General features: G+C 37.6%; 1 protein-coding gene across 2 annotated transcripts in view; it reads left to right on the forward strand.

Annotated features, from left to right (window-relative positions):
- Positions 1 to 12,535, forward strand: part of BMPR1B (bone morphogenetic protein receptor type 1B) — a 427,129-nt gene that overhangs the window by 180,721 nt on the left and 233,873 nt on the right. The window contains exon 1 of one of the 2 annotated variants that reach the window (XM_066386370.1): positions 9,574 to 9,677. The exons of the other annotated variant lie outside the window; for it this stretch is intronic. The gene's annotated coding sequence lies outside the window, so the exon portion shown is untranslated. Of the gene's footprint in view, positions 1 to 9,573; positions 9,678 to 12,535 lie in introns of those variants that run through there. 2 annotated transcript variants of the gene reach the window in all.

Consider the following 12,535-nt stretch of genomic DNA (forward strand, 5'->3'; position numbering starts at 1 on the left):
TCCTCTTTCGGTCTCTACAATTCATGCCTATAAGTTCATTCTCACTTTCATAACCCTTGAATGACTGGTGTTTGGCAAAGACTTTTAACTGATTTCTCTGTTTTTGGTTTTTGCAATCCCATGCATAAAAATTGCTCTGAATATTGAGGTACATGGTGTAGGTGTGTTATAACAATGCAGTAAGTCCTTATTGAGTGGTTAGAAATGAATTAGTTCTCAAAGTGAGAAAGCCAGATAATCCATTTGAAAGTTGGGACTTTTAATGATGAAACCATATTGTTTTTGTTTGTTTGTTTGGTGATAAGCCCTATGAAATTCAACTAGGTTCTTTCTTTATGTAACTTTTATATTTTAGTTGTAAAACTTGAACCCACCCTGGCTTTTCTGTTGGTGATAAAAGAGAAGAAAAACTGGTTACTTATTTTAAATGAGGAAACATTTTGTAGTTCAAAACAGTAAACATAAAATTAATAATTTTCTCTATACGTATTTTCTATATTTATTTGTCAAATATATTTAGACAGTTTTTAACATAAAAATTATGAAAGTTAGTAGATGATATGAACAACATAAACAAGAGAAAGAAAAGTTAGCGTTTTTATAGACCCTTTCCACATATCTGTGAGATGGTTGAGTCGGTAAACATTCAGTGTTGGGAGCTTCTTTTCAATGGGTTGCTTTGTGTTATCAAGAAGAAAAACAAAACGCTAACCTAATTCTAGTTTGTTGCTTTTTCATCAGATGCTTTCAATAAACTTAAAATTGTTGATGCTGAGAAATGTGCAGCAAAGTTGTGTGAACCGTCCTCGGCTTCTATTGTTTTATGTTTCAAATATCACTCATCCATTTCCAACAGGTGTTCTGCCAGCTGTGCCCAAAACGTTTCAAGTGATTTAGAATCTATTTCCACACTTACCTTGTGCTGTGGCTATTTACTGTAAGAGCAGTTCTCTGATTACACAGATTTTGGCACAGCAAAGGGCCAGCAGACAGAAAAGCGAGTCTAATTGGAGGTGTACCTGCATGTTGTTATGGCTTCCACAGAAGTGGGAGGGCTGGGATTGTTTTGTGTGTAGCTCTGGTGCTGATAAATGGATTTTTCTTTTAATCTTGTATATTTTGGCATGTATATTTATGTGGTGGCAAGAAGGAATTTAAATGCAGTCAGAATAATTTTATTTTCACAGCTGCTTGAAGATACAATGTAAGAGTTTGAATTCTCAGAAATTTTAGAGTGAGGTGGGTTTTTAAAATAGAGGGAAAGATCTCTTATATTTTTCCCCTTTGATGAAAAGTAAGACATTTATATAAGGTCTTTTCTATCTGTAAAAGTACTTGGTTAGTGATTGTATGACTGGAAACATGTAGGATATTTTAGGAATATGTCACACTTTTGTTAAGATATTAAACAAACTTTAGAACTTCTGAATATTTATGTTTCATGCTACTGAGATTAAACTATTCTTTGTTTACTTATTATTAATCCACCAAATAAACCAGTCTTATTGGCAGTAAATTAAACAAAGCCGTTTCCCATGGTGATAAGTTGAGTTTGCTTTCAGCTATAAATAACCATGGTCTAAACATCTCATTTTCAAATTATAGTTTTTTTGTAACAGATACCATGTTTAAATGTAATCTTATAGCTGATATCAAATTTAACTATTACTGTTACTTAAAGGCATACCATTATTGGATTGAATTCTAGCCTCAGAGTGCAACTCCAAATATAAGCAGGTGTTATAAAATGTTGTGTTAGAGTTGCAGGCACAAGATACAGTATATCCATGCTGATAAAATGATCTTATTTGCCCATTAAAAATATGTTTACATTTTATGGACAGAATGAAACTCATCAGGAACTAGGAAAATATATAATACTTTCTCTGCTTATATACAACACTGTATTATAAAACAGTGATCTAAAAAAGCACTGCAATATCCGTAGTCATTAAATCTTCCATCATTAAATTCTGACCTTTTATGTTTATTATAAAATTAAAACATCCAGAACTTTCTATTCCAAAGATATGCCAGTATATGTAGTCTAGCATGGTGGTCGAAAAGCTGGCCCTAGAGTTAGCCTGAATATGAATTCTTGTTCTTCCATTCACAGTTTGTGTGACAATTAGGTAAGCTATTTCACTTGTTTCTTTATTCATGCCTTTATCTCTAAATGAAGGTAATAACAGTACCTAGTGCATTGGTTTGGTTGTAGATTAAATGAACTAATATGTGTACATTGCTTAAGACAGTGCCTTGCATTGAGCGAGTATATAGCTTAGCTATCATCATTCTGATGCTTGGTCGTCCCATACCTAATGACTGTAGGTTGAGAAATACAATTGTGGGAAAGAGAACTTCACATCATTTGTCATGGTCTTCATTTTAAAGTTATAGAAACTAAAATTGAATGCTGTTAAATGATTTTTTTAAAGAACAAGCTCTGAGTTAGCAGAGGGTTTGGGACTAGAATTTAAGACTTTTTTTTATTGTCCTGCATCTGTTCTGTTTTTATCTCCAGTATTCAAATAATTTTAATAGTTATAATTTATGTATTTGGTGTTTAAAGTCTCTCTTTTCTCTAATTTGAAATTTCACTAAAGTTGTTAAAATGGTGCAAATGTAGAGAGTGGAAACTTTTTTTTTTTTCTGAAGCTGGAAACAGGGAGGCAGTCAGATAGACTCCCGCATGCGCCCGACCGGGATCCACCCGGCATGCCCACCAGGGGGCAATGCTCTGCCCATCTGGGGCGTCGCTCTGTTGCGAACAGAGCCATTCTAGCGCCTGAGGCAGAGGCCACAGAGCCATCCTCAGCACCCGGGCCAGCTTTGCTCCAATGGAGCCTCAGCTGCGGGAAGGGAAGAGAGAGACAGAGAAGAAGGAGAGGGGGAGGGGTGGAGAAGCAGATGGGCACTTCTCCTGTGTGCCCTGGCCGAGAATTGAACCAGGGACTCCTGCACACCAGGCTGACACTACCACTGAGCCAACCAGCCAGGGCTGGAAACTTTTTAATATTCATGTTTTTCTAAAATCACTTAAAAATTCTCACTTTGAAAATGGTATGTATGTTTACATCTCCTCTTCAGTCTCTGCTGGAGTATTTAACTACTTAACATTCTGTGCCACTTTTAAAACATAGGTAAGCTCTTAAAATTGATAATGCATGTCAGTTTACATTTTTTTAAAGACCAGGACTCAATCCATTGTGCTTTCTATGTAAATGCATATGATAAGGGAAATAGTTGTTTTTGTTTAGATGAACTTGTATAGTTTTCTTCAAGAGCCTAATGATTTACAGTATCATTTTTGCAAAGCTTTGTGATGCATAATAGGGTATCAGACAGTGAGATGGTGATGTTGTTACTTTTTGTGTAGTTCCAGTGGTAAATGAGGCTTCCTAAAGGCAGAACTGTAAAGAGAGCCCAATTGCCTTTCCTCGGTGATTTTTTTAATGAACTTTTTGCCTTAGTGTAATGCTACCATAATGTTTATGGTGCAACCTGTATACCTGCATTGACTGGAGAAATTGAATGGCTTGGCTGTCTGGGATATGTAATACACTCCAGCCTTTTTCCATGACATCATTATTATAACAGACTTCTTTGAGAATATGAACAGCAGCTGTGCACTTTTGTGAGTTTTACATTATGAACCATAACAACCTTTTTGGGTCTATACAAGTGATAGGGCAGCTTGATGCTTAAAAAATGAAGCCAAGCTCTGAGCTGTGAAACTGTTAAGAGATCTAGAAATGACATGGGCCCCATGTACGGAACATTTCATAACACAACAAGGGGGAACAAGGGGGACTGTCATTTAGCACATTGGCTAAAGGTTTTATTTTTGAATCTCTTTTTCCATATAACTCCATAGAATCAATGTAGAGTTGCAGTCTGTGTCAATAGATATAGAAAATCTTCCCTTGAATTTTATTTTGAAATTTTATCAGGAACCTGACCAGTGGCTCAGTGGATAAAGCATTGGCCTGGAATATGAATGTCCTGGGTTTAATTCCTGGTCAGGAAACACAGGAGAAGTGACCATCTCATCTACTCCTCCCCTCCTTCTCTCTTTCTTCCCCTCTCATAGACAGTGGTTTGATTGGTTCGAACATGGCCCCGATGTTGAGGGTAGCTCTGTTGGAGCACATTATCCTCAGGCACTAAAAATAGCTCATTACTGAAGCATCAGCCCCAGATGGGGTTGCCTGGTGGATCCCAGTAGGGATATATGTGGGAGTCTGCCTCACTATCTCCCCTCCTCTCACCTAAAAAAAGAAAAGAACAATAATTTTATCAGATTTTCCAGCACATGACTGTTCTGTTTTCCAGCCTTTATATAGTAAAAGAAGAATACTTGTTCCTTGAACATCAAAAATATGAATGCTTATTCTTACCATAAAAATAGGAATCTAATCTAATACAATGATGGGGAAAAAATCTCTTGATTAAGTATAAATAGATTTTTTATGTGTAGGAAAATAGATACATTCATTTCTACTCCATATAATATAGTAAAGCAAAAATAAATCATTTTAATAGAAAAGTTTACTTGACCATAATAGGCTTACCTCAAACGTTCTTTACAGGCCCTGGCTAGGTGGCACAGAGGATAAAGCATCAACTTGGTGAAAGGTTTGACCTTCAGGTCAGGGTCTGTACGAGAAGCAATCTTACACACTAAATGGAACAATTAAGTGAAATAACGAGTTGATGCTTCCCTCCCTCTCACTCCCTTCCCTTTTCTCTCTCTTACTTCAATTAATGCAGGGGTTGGGAACCCTTTTGTCTGAGAGACCCGTGAATGCCACGTATTTTAAAATGTACAATTATTTCGTGAGAGCCATACAACGACCCGTGTACCTTACGCATTATCCAGTATAAATTTGGTGTTGTCCTGGAGGATAGCTGTGATTGGCTCCAGCCACCCGCAACCATGAACATGAGCAGTAGGAAATGAATGGATTGTAATACATGAGAATGTTTTATATTTTTAACGTTATTATTATTTTTATTAAAGACTTGTCTGAGAGCCAGATGCAGCCATCAAAAGAGCCACATCTGGCTTGCGAGCCAAAGGTTCCCGACCCCTGAATTAATGGAAACATTTTTTAAAAAGTTCTTTATATATTGTGTCTCATCAAACATATTCTTCCTGAATAATAATTTATTACTGTGATTTGTAGTGATAAACTATAAGCCTTCCATGTGTCTGTTTTCTATAGTTAAAAAAAAACACCCAGTAAGTTTAAAATAATCTTTTCCTGTAATATTTAAAATTCTGCAGAGTATTTTAACTAAAAAATCAAATTCCTGACATGCTGAAATTTTTCCAAGTTATCTTTTATAGTTCCTTATTTCATTATAAATCAAGACTTATAGAAAATCAGTGATCTCAGAAATATTTATAGATGATATTTGCTAAAGGTATTGAGTAGTGATTGTTATAGAATATTAGTGAGTATATTTATCTCCTTGAAGGGTATTTTTTTTTCCAGTGCACACATGAGTGATAGAGCGAGACAGGCAAGAAGGGAGGAGAGACATGAGAAGAATCAACTCATAGTTGCGGCACTTTAGTTATTCATTGATTGCTTCTCATATGTGCTTTGATGGGAGTGGGGGTTGGAAGTCCAGCCCACTCAGTGACCCCTTCCTTGCTCAAACCAGTGACCTTGGGCTCTAGCCGGAGGAGCCTGCACTCAAGCCAGTGACCTTGGCTGTTTGAACCTGGGTCCTCGCTCTGTCCACAGCACCCCTACAAGTCAGGCTCTCCTTAAATCTTAATACATAGGTAAGCTCTTAAAATTAACAACATATTATTGCTTTGTATCAACAAGCTCTAATTTTTAAGATTTTTGTTGTCATCGCTTCTTTTTTTTGAATGAAGATTATTAGTTGCTTTCTGTTTAGCAATGTAAGAATGCAAAATGTTTATTTTTTCTTTTTAGAATTCCCAGTGAAAATGAAAATTGTGGTTTCAAAAATACCAACTTGTGAACTCATCAGGGAACTGTAATTCTAAACTTCTATCAATTTTCCCATTGTTTTCATGTATCATTTAGTTTGAAGTGAGGATTTATGGGCAAAATATATAATATACAGAGAAAAAAGGGTTCTGGGGAAGCTTTTACAGAAGGCATTGGAACAATATTGAAATAAGCCACATAAAATAAAAATTTTTAGTAGCGAGAACTGAACCTTTTGTACATATTGTTAAGAATAGCCTAGTATTATGAATTAAAAATAAATTATAGCCCTGGATGGGTAGCTCGGTTGAGTAGCATTGTCTTGGAGCTCAGGGGCTTCTAGTTCGATCACCTGTTAGGGCACATAGAAGAAGAGATCGATGTTTCTGTATCTCTCTTTCTCTCTGTTCCTTCCTCTCTCACTAAAGTCAATTAAAAAAAAGTAAAAAGAAATTATGAGTTTTCAGTTTTTAGCTTCAATCACTAAATTACTTTATCCAAACAAAAGGTCAACATTAAATAAATATGCTGTTCTCTTTCAAATAATATATTTTGAGATTAGAACTCATAGTTTGTATCATGATATTCAGGAAGGCAAATTCAGGTGAAAGACCTGACTCTAGGAGAAAAAAATGTGTGGTCATAATCTTTGTGTTCTTATAATTAAATTTAGATTGATTATTATTACTCAAGAGTTAAGAGATTTCATGGTATATAAATTCAATATGTCTGAAAAGAAATTCTAAACACAGCCATTTTGTGAACTACTTTAAACAAGTGATATGTTTTTAATTAAGAAAATTTTAACTGTACCTACTAGATTGGTTTTCCATTACTTATGTGCTTAACACATAGAGAAGGTCGCATTAACAAACTGGAAAAAGAGATTTGCTAGCACAAGATTGCTTATGAGTATTAGTGTGGAATAAGCCCATCTTATACAGTAGTCAAAATTCTTCTAGATGCCTTCTTGACTACTTCTTTGAGCTAATTAGTGACTATCTTTCATGTGTATTAATCTTTTTGTTATTAGGTTATAAAGCCTTTGAGGGCTGGAGCATTTCTTTACTTGAAACCCCCGGCCTCATGATTGAGATCAGAATGGGTGTTCAGTACAAATGTGTTAACTGAAGCAATACACTTATTAGCCAACCAGGATTTGGGACTGAATTTGCATACCTTTGTATGATAGGACCAGCTGGACAAGTAGCTAAGGATGGTTTAGTACAAGCAGTCCCTAAATTATGAATGAAATAGGTTCTGTAGGTTTGTTCTCAAGTTGAATTTGTATGTATGTTAGAACAGGCACATTTACCTATTAAATGAAACTTAGATGTTTGTCTTAGTATAGTACTTAGTTTTTACCTTTCTGTACATATAAATACTTAAACATTTTCAAATACAACCTAAACAATATTGAGTGCTGCAGAAGATGGACTTGTTGGAGAGGATGGGCCTGGTGTTAAGAGTCAGGGTTTGATTCTGCTGCTGGAGTCAGTTTCTTGATGGAGGTCTCAAGGGAGGTTTGACAGAGCTTTTCTTTTTCTCATCATAAATGGCCCTGTAGACCCTCAGGCCTTTGGTAGCTGTACAGTAAACTTTGGTGAACATCTCTATATCAGGATCTTGTTCCTCTAACTTTGCCATTCCTGGTTCAATGAGCTGAAATGCATCAGCTAACTTTTACAGAAAACTTTTTCAGTTCCAGAGTTTCTAGGTCCCTGTTTTCTTCCCTAAATGCTATCTTCTGCTTCTTTAGTTCCATAAGGTCTTCCTTGGTTAGTTCTTTGCCATGGTCACTGAGTAACTGTATGGTATAATTTTCCCTGGTGTCCAACTGCAGTTGATTACCAATAGTCCTAATAGCGCTTGGTTTGTAAGTACATGTTGTATGTAAGTCAGATGTTTGTAACTTGGGGACTTACTGTAGTAAGATCTAATTTTCTGGCTTGACTGAGCTCCTGTAGCTCTAGTCCTTGCAATTTCATTTTATTTCTGTAAAGAGGCCTCCTGCAACCTATATACTCTCTGGCTCTTCATGACTTTAGTCCCGAGTCACATTTTTTCTAACAATATTCTTCTTCCAGTACTCACAAATTCAGATTATGCTACCATAGGTCTTCAAACAGAGTCATTTCATTCAATGTCACTTTGGTATACCAGTGATTAGGAAAAGCAATCAATTCCCAGCCGAGGCCACTGTCTGGGTGGAGTTTGCACGTTCTCCCCATGGCTACATGGGCTTTCTGCAGGATCTGGTTTCCTCCACATTCCAAACATGCGCATGTGTGAGGTGAATGGCTTGTCAACATTGTCCCAGTCTGAGTGCGTGTGGGTGTGAGTGTGCCCTGAGCTGTCAGGATAGACTCTAGCCCCCCTCGACCCTGAACTGGAATCGGTGGTTTGGAAAACAATTGCCTTACTTGTTTTTATACATCTTTCTCAAATGTATGTGTAGCTCACATTTATTCCAGTGTTTAATATTTGAAGTGTTTTGGGTCTTTATTTAGAAGTTTGGTGATGTTTTTGTGACCAGAAATATGACATGGGAACTTAATTCTTGTTTATATCAATTAGCTTCAGGCAGAATTGGTTTCATTATTTGTCCTTTTGCTTTAAGTCATCATTTCCAGAAACCCATTAGTGACATCGAGCACTGGCTGCGCTGGAATTACTACTACTAGCTGCAGTTTATGGACTGCCATTATGTTAGGTACTCTATTTTATATGCAAATGTATTTAATTCCCACAGTCCTGTGGGGCAAGCAAGCATTTTACAGGTAGGAACAAGTAACACGTCAAGTGACACATACCAGACAGGGTCCACCCAGGACTCTCTGACTCTACACCTCTGCCCTTAGCGTCGTCCTGGCCACAGCTTGGTTCCCCTGTCAACCCTGGTCGCCTGCATTTCTCTAACCGTTCAACCCTTCTAGAGTGCCTTTGTCCATACCAGGTGGTATTTTCTACAGTGACACCGCCAGAGTCACTCTGAAAGTCCCAGAAGAGCAAGCGTGTTGAGAAGTATAAAGGAAGAACATGGACAGCATGCCAAAGTTAGTGCTAGAGAGAAGCTAAAAGCAACATTCACAGTGCCTTCCTCCTCTGACTGGAAGTTCTCAGGTTTCCAAAGCAAATATTATATTAAAGCACAGAACAATATTTCTGCCTAAGACAAAATGAGTAAGTAGGACTTTTGAGGTAACTAACCTTTCTCATTTAGATAGAAACTAAAAACAAACAACAGGAAAAGTACCAGGAATGTCAAGATGTGGCTTCATAGCTCCTATCTTTGAGGAGCACGGGGCTTCATTGTAAGAGTTCACATAACCCGTGGCCCTTCTTAGCCAACCATGTGACCTTGGGCAATTTCTGTAACTCTGAGTTTAAATTTCATTATTTATGAAATAGAGATTGTAATTCCAGATTTGGGCTGCACAACAAAATCTCCTGGGTTTTACTCCCCCACCCCCACCTTAGAAAAAATTACAGGTGTCTAGTTTTCTGCCGAAATTTGCTAAATCAGTCTCTGCCTGGGCTTGTGTTGTGGGCGGGGGGAGGGGGGGAGGTAGTGAAGCATGATTTGCTATGGAGTGTGGGGGTTGATTTGTAGCAGGTAGGGAGGCAGCGAACGTTTTTAAACAATTTATTGATGTTCTCTGACAACAGTGAGAGAAGGTGGGCAAAATGTATGCTGTCAAACAGGTAATTAAACATGTCTTTGTTTTCTGAAATGTGTAACTTTAGATGAAATACATTCTCTGAGAAGAAATGAAAGGCGCAGTCAGTCAAGAGGCTAGCTCTTTTCATGGACGGATTTATATTTCTAATTTGTTTGCAAATGAAAATTCATTCACTCTTTTTTATTTATTCAGCAATGCTAATTGTGTGCCAGACACAAATCATGTTTACTCCCTCAGAGAAAATAATCTTGCCGAGCTGCTGCCTGCGCTGTGGAATCATTGAAATAGGTTATTCTGAATCCGGTGAAGGCGGCCAGCTTCCTTGGGAGCTTTGAGCTGGTAGAAAAGAAATGTGTTAATTTTTTCTATCTTTCATTTATACATTTGCCTTACATAGTAACCTATAAAAGAAAAAAACTTTATTTTTAAAAAAATCACTATTATATTAACCTTTTAAAAGAAAAACATCTGGTTTCATTATCAGTGCAGAAGAGCGAGCCACAGACTCTGTCACGTCACCTGTGCTGGTGTTTCGGTCTAGTCTCCAGTTCACACTGGGTGTGTTTGAACAGGTTGCATTTCTTTTCCAGAAAACTTATTATGGGGAACAAACAAGTCTCACTGAGACTTAGGCTTTAATATTTGCTATTTCTTTCACGACTGACATTAAAATATGGGTCAGGGTCGTTTTTACGGGACATATTTTTATAGTAAGCTGGAGGCATCTGAAGCTCTTGCAGCTTTTGCTAGCAGGCAGCAGAAAAGAGTGCCCGCTGTGGGCTTTCAGTTAATTTCCTTCTTGAAGAGCCAGAGATCACCGGGGTAAACCTACTGACTCAGATTTCTGATGTTTTTACTGAATTGATTGAGATTTAGAAGCTCCAGGCAGGAGGGTTTCGTGGAGAGGAAAGGGGTTTGGGGTTTGTGGTCATGTCTCCAAGAGGCTCGCAGATTGCCAGACCTTCCCTTCAGGAGTTCCGGAAGGAAATTTCTTAACCACGACTCAGTTTTCTCATCTACAAAATGGCTGTATTAATTCCTGTTTGCGGAGTTCCTGAGGATAAAATTACTTATGAAGGATAAGTATCAAATTTAGTATTTTCTTTTAACATTTTTAAAAAATTTTCTTTTTTTTTTTTTTGCATTTTTCTGAAGCTGGAAACAGGGAGAGACAGTCAGACAGACTACCGCATGCGCCCGACCGGGATCCACCCGGCACGCCCACCATGGGGCGGCGCTCTGCCCACCAGGGGGCGATGCTCTGCCCATCCTGGGTGTCGCCATGTTGCGACCCTCCTGGGCGTCGCCATGTTGCGACCAGAGCCACTCTAGCGCCTGGGGCAGAGGCCACAGAGCCATCCCCAGCGCCCGGGCCATCTTTGCTCCAATGGAGCCTTGGCTGCGGGAGGGGAAGAGAGAGACAGAGAGGAAGGCGCGGCGGAGGGGTGGAGAAGCAAATGGGCGCTTCTCCTGTGTGCCCTGGCCGGGAATCGAACCCGGGTCCTCCGCACGCTAGGCCGACGCTGTACCGCTGAGCCAACCGGCCAGGGCAAAATTTTTCAATGATAGCTGGCATTTAATATTATATAGATTAGTTTTAGGTGTACAGTATAGTGGTTTGACATTTATATAACTTAACTAATAAATCTAATACTTATCTGACACCATACATAGTCATTACAATATTATTGATTATAAATATTGAACCTTGACAAATGTAATTTTTCTCAGAGAAAAGGTTCCAGGCTCTATATAGGAACATGAATGAGTACATCACATGTGTATATTATGATGCCCAAAAGTTCTGATATGTTTGATTGATTGATTAATTTTATATTAAAACATTTTTTAAGAGAATTAAGACTTTATTTTGTAAGAGAAGTTTTAGGTTCACAGCACAATTGAAGGGAAGGTACAGATATTTCTCATATAACACTGCCTCCACATATACATGGCCTCTCCCCTCATAAATATCATCCACCAGGATGCGTACTTGTCACAATTGGTGAGCCTACATTGATAGACACATCATTATCACCCAGAGTCCACAGTTAACATTATCATTTAGTCTTGGGTACATTCTATGGGTTTGGATAGATGGTTAATGATATATGTCCATCTTTATCATACAGAGTATTGTCATTGTGTGCTCTTGCCTGTTTACTCTCTCCCTTCCCCATTCCCTCAAATGCCTGGCAACCACCAATCATTTTCTTTCTCCATAGTTTTCATAGGAAAAAAACTATGAATAGAAACTAAGGTATCATATAGTAGGAGTCATGAAGTTATGTAGTCTTTTCTAATTGAGTTTTTTTATGTAATAATGGGCACTTACGTTTCCTCCATGTCTTTTTATGACTTGTGAGCTCATTTTTTTTTTATTGCTGAATATATTCCATTTTCTGGATGTACCACAATTATTTATTCACCCAGTTATTGAAGGACTTCTTGCTTGCATCAAAATTGATGCTCTTTTTTGATTTGTTTCTCCTAGACATTTGAGAGAAATTTAAGTAGTACAAATATAAGTGTGACAAACACAGTTAATTATATTTTACTTTGTAATTCATTGTTCTTACCTTTTTTAGGGAATTTACAATATTGAAAATACAAAATGCAAAAATGAAACCACATCATGTAAAATAGACCCTAAGTTAGACCTGGAAAACTACAGCCTTTTCATCCTGCCCTTATTCAATATGCCTTTATTCCCTATTGCAATAGCCTGTCCACATTGTATTCGTAAGAGTTTTTCTATTTCCAAAATATTTTTAAGTCTAATAATGAATTGCATCCTATGACAACTCTATTTTAAGAACTTCTGCGTGTGGTTTAGAGCCCATCCATTCCTGCCATCTCTCCAGTGTTGAACCTTCAGTT

This window comes from Saccopteryx leptura, chromosome 5 (assembly GCF_036850995.1).
Source record: "Saccopteryx leptura isolate mSacLep1 chromosome 5, mSacLep1_pri_phased_curated, whole genome shotgun sequence".
Classification (NCBI taxonomy): domain Eukaryota; kingdom Metazoa; phylum Chordata; class Mammalia; order Chiroptera; family Emballonuridae; genus Saccopteryx; species Saccopteryx leptura.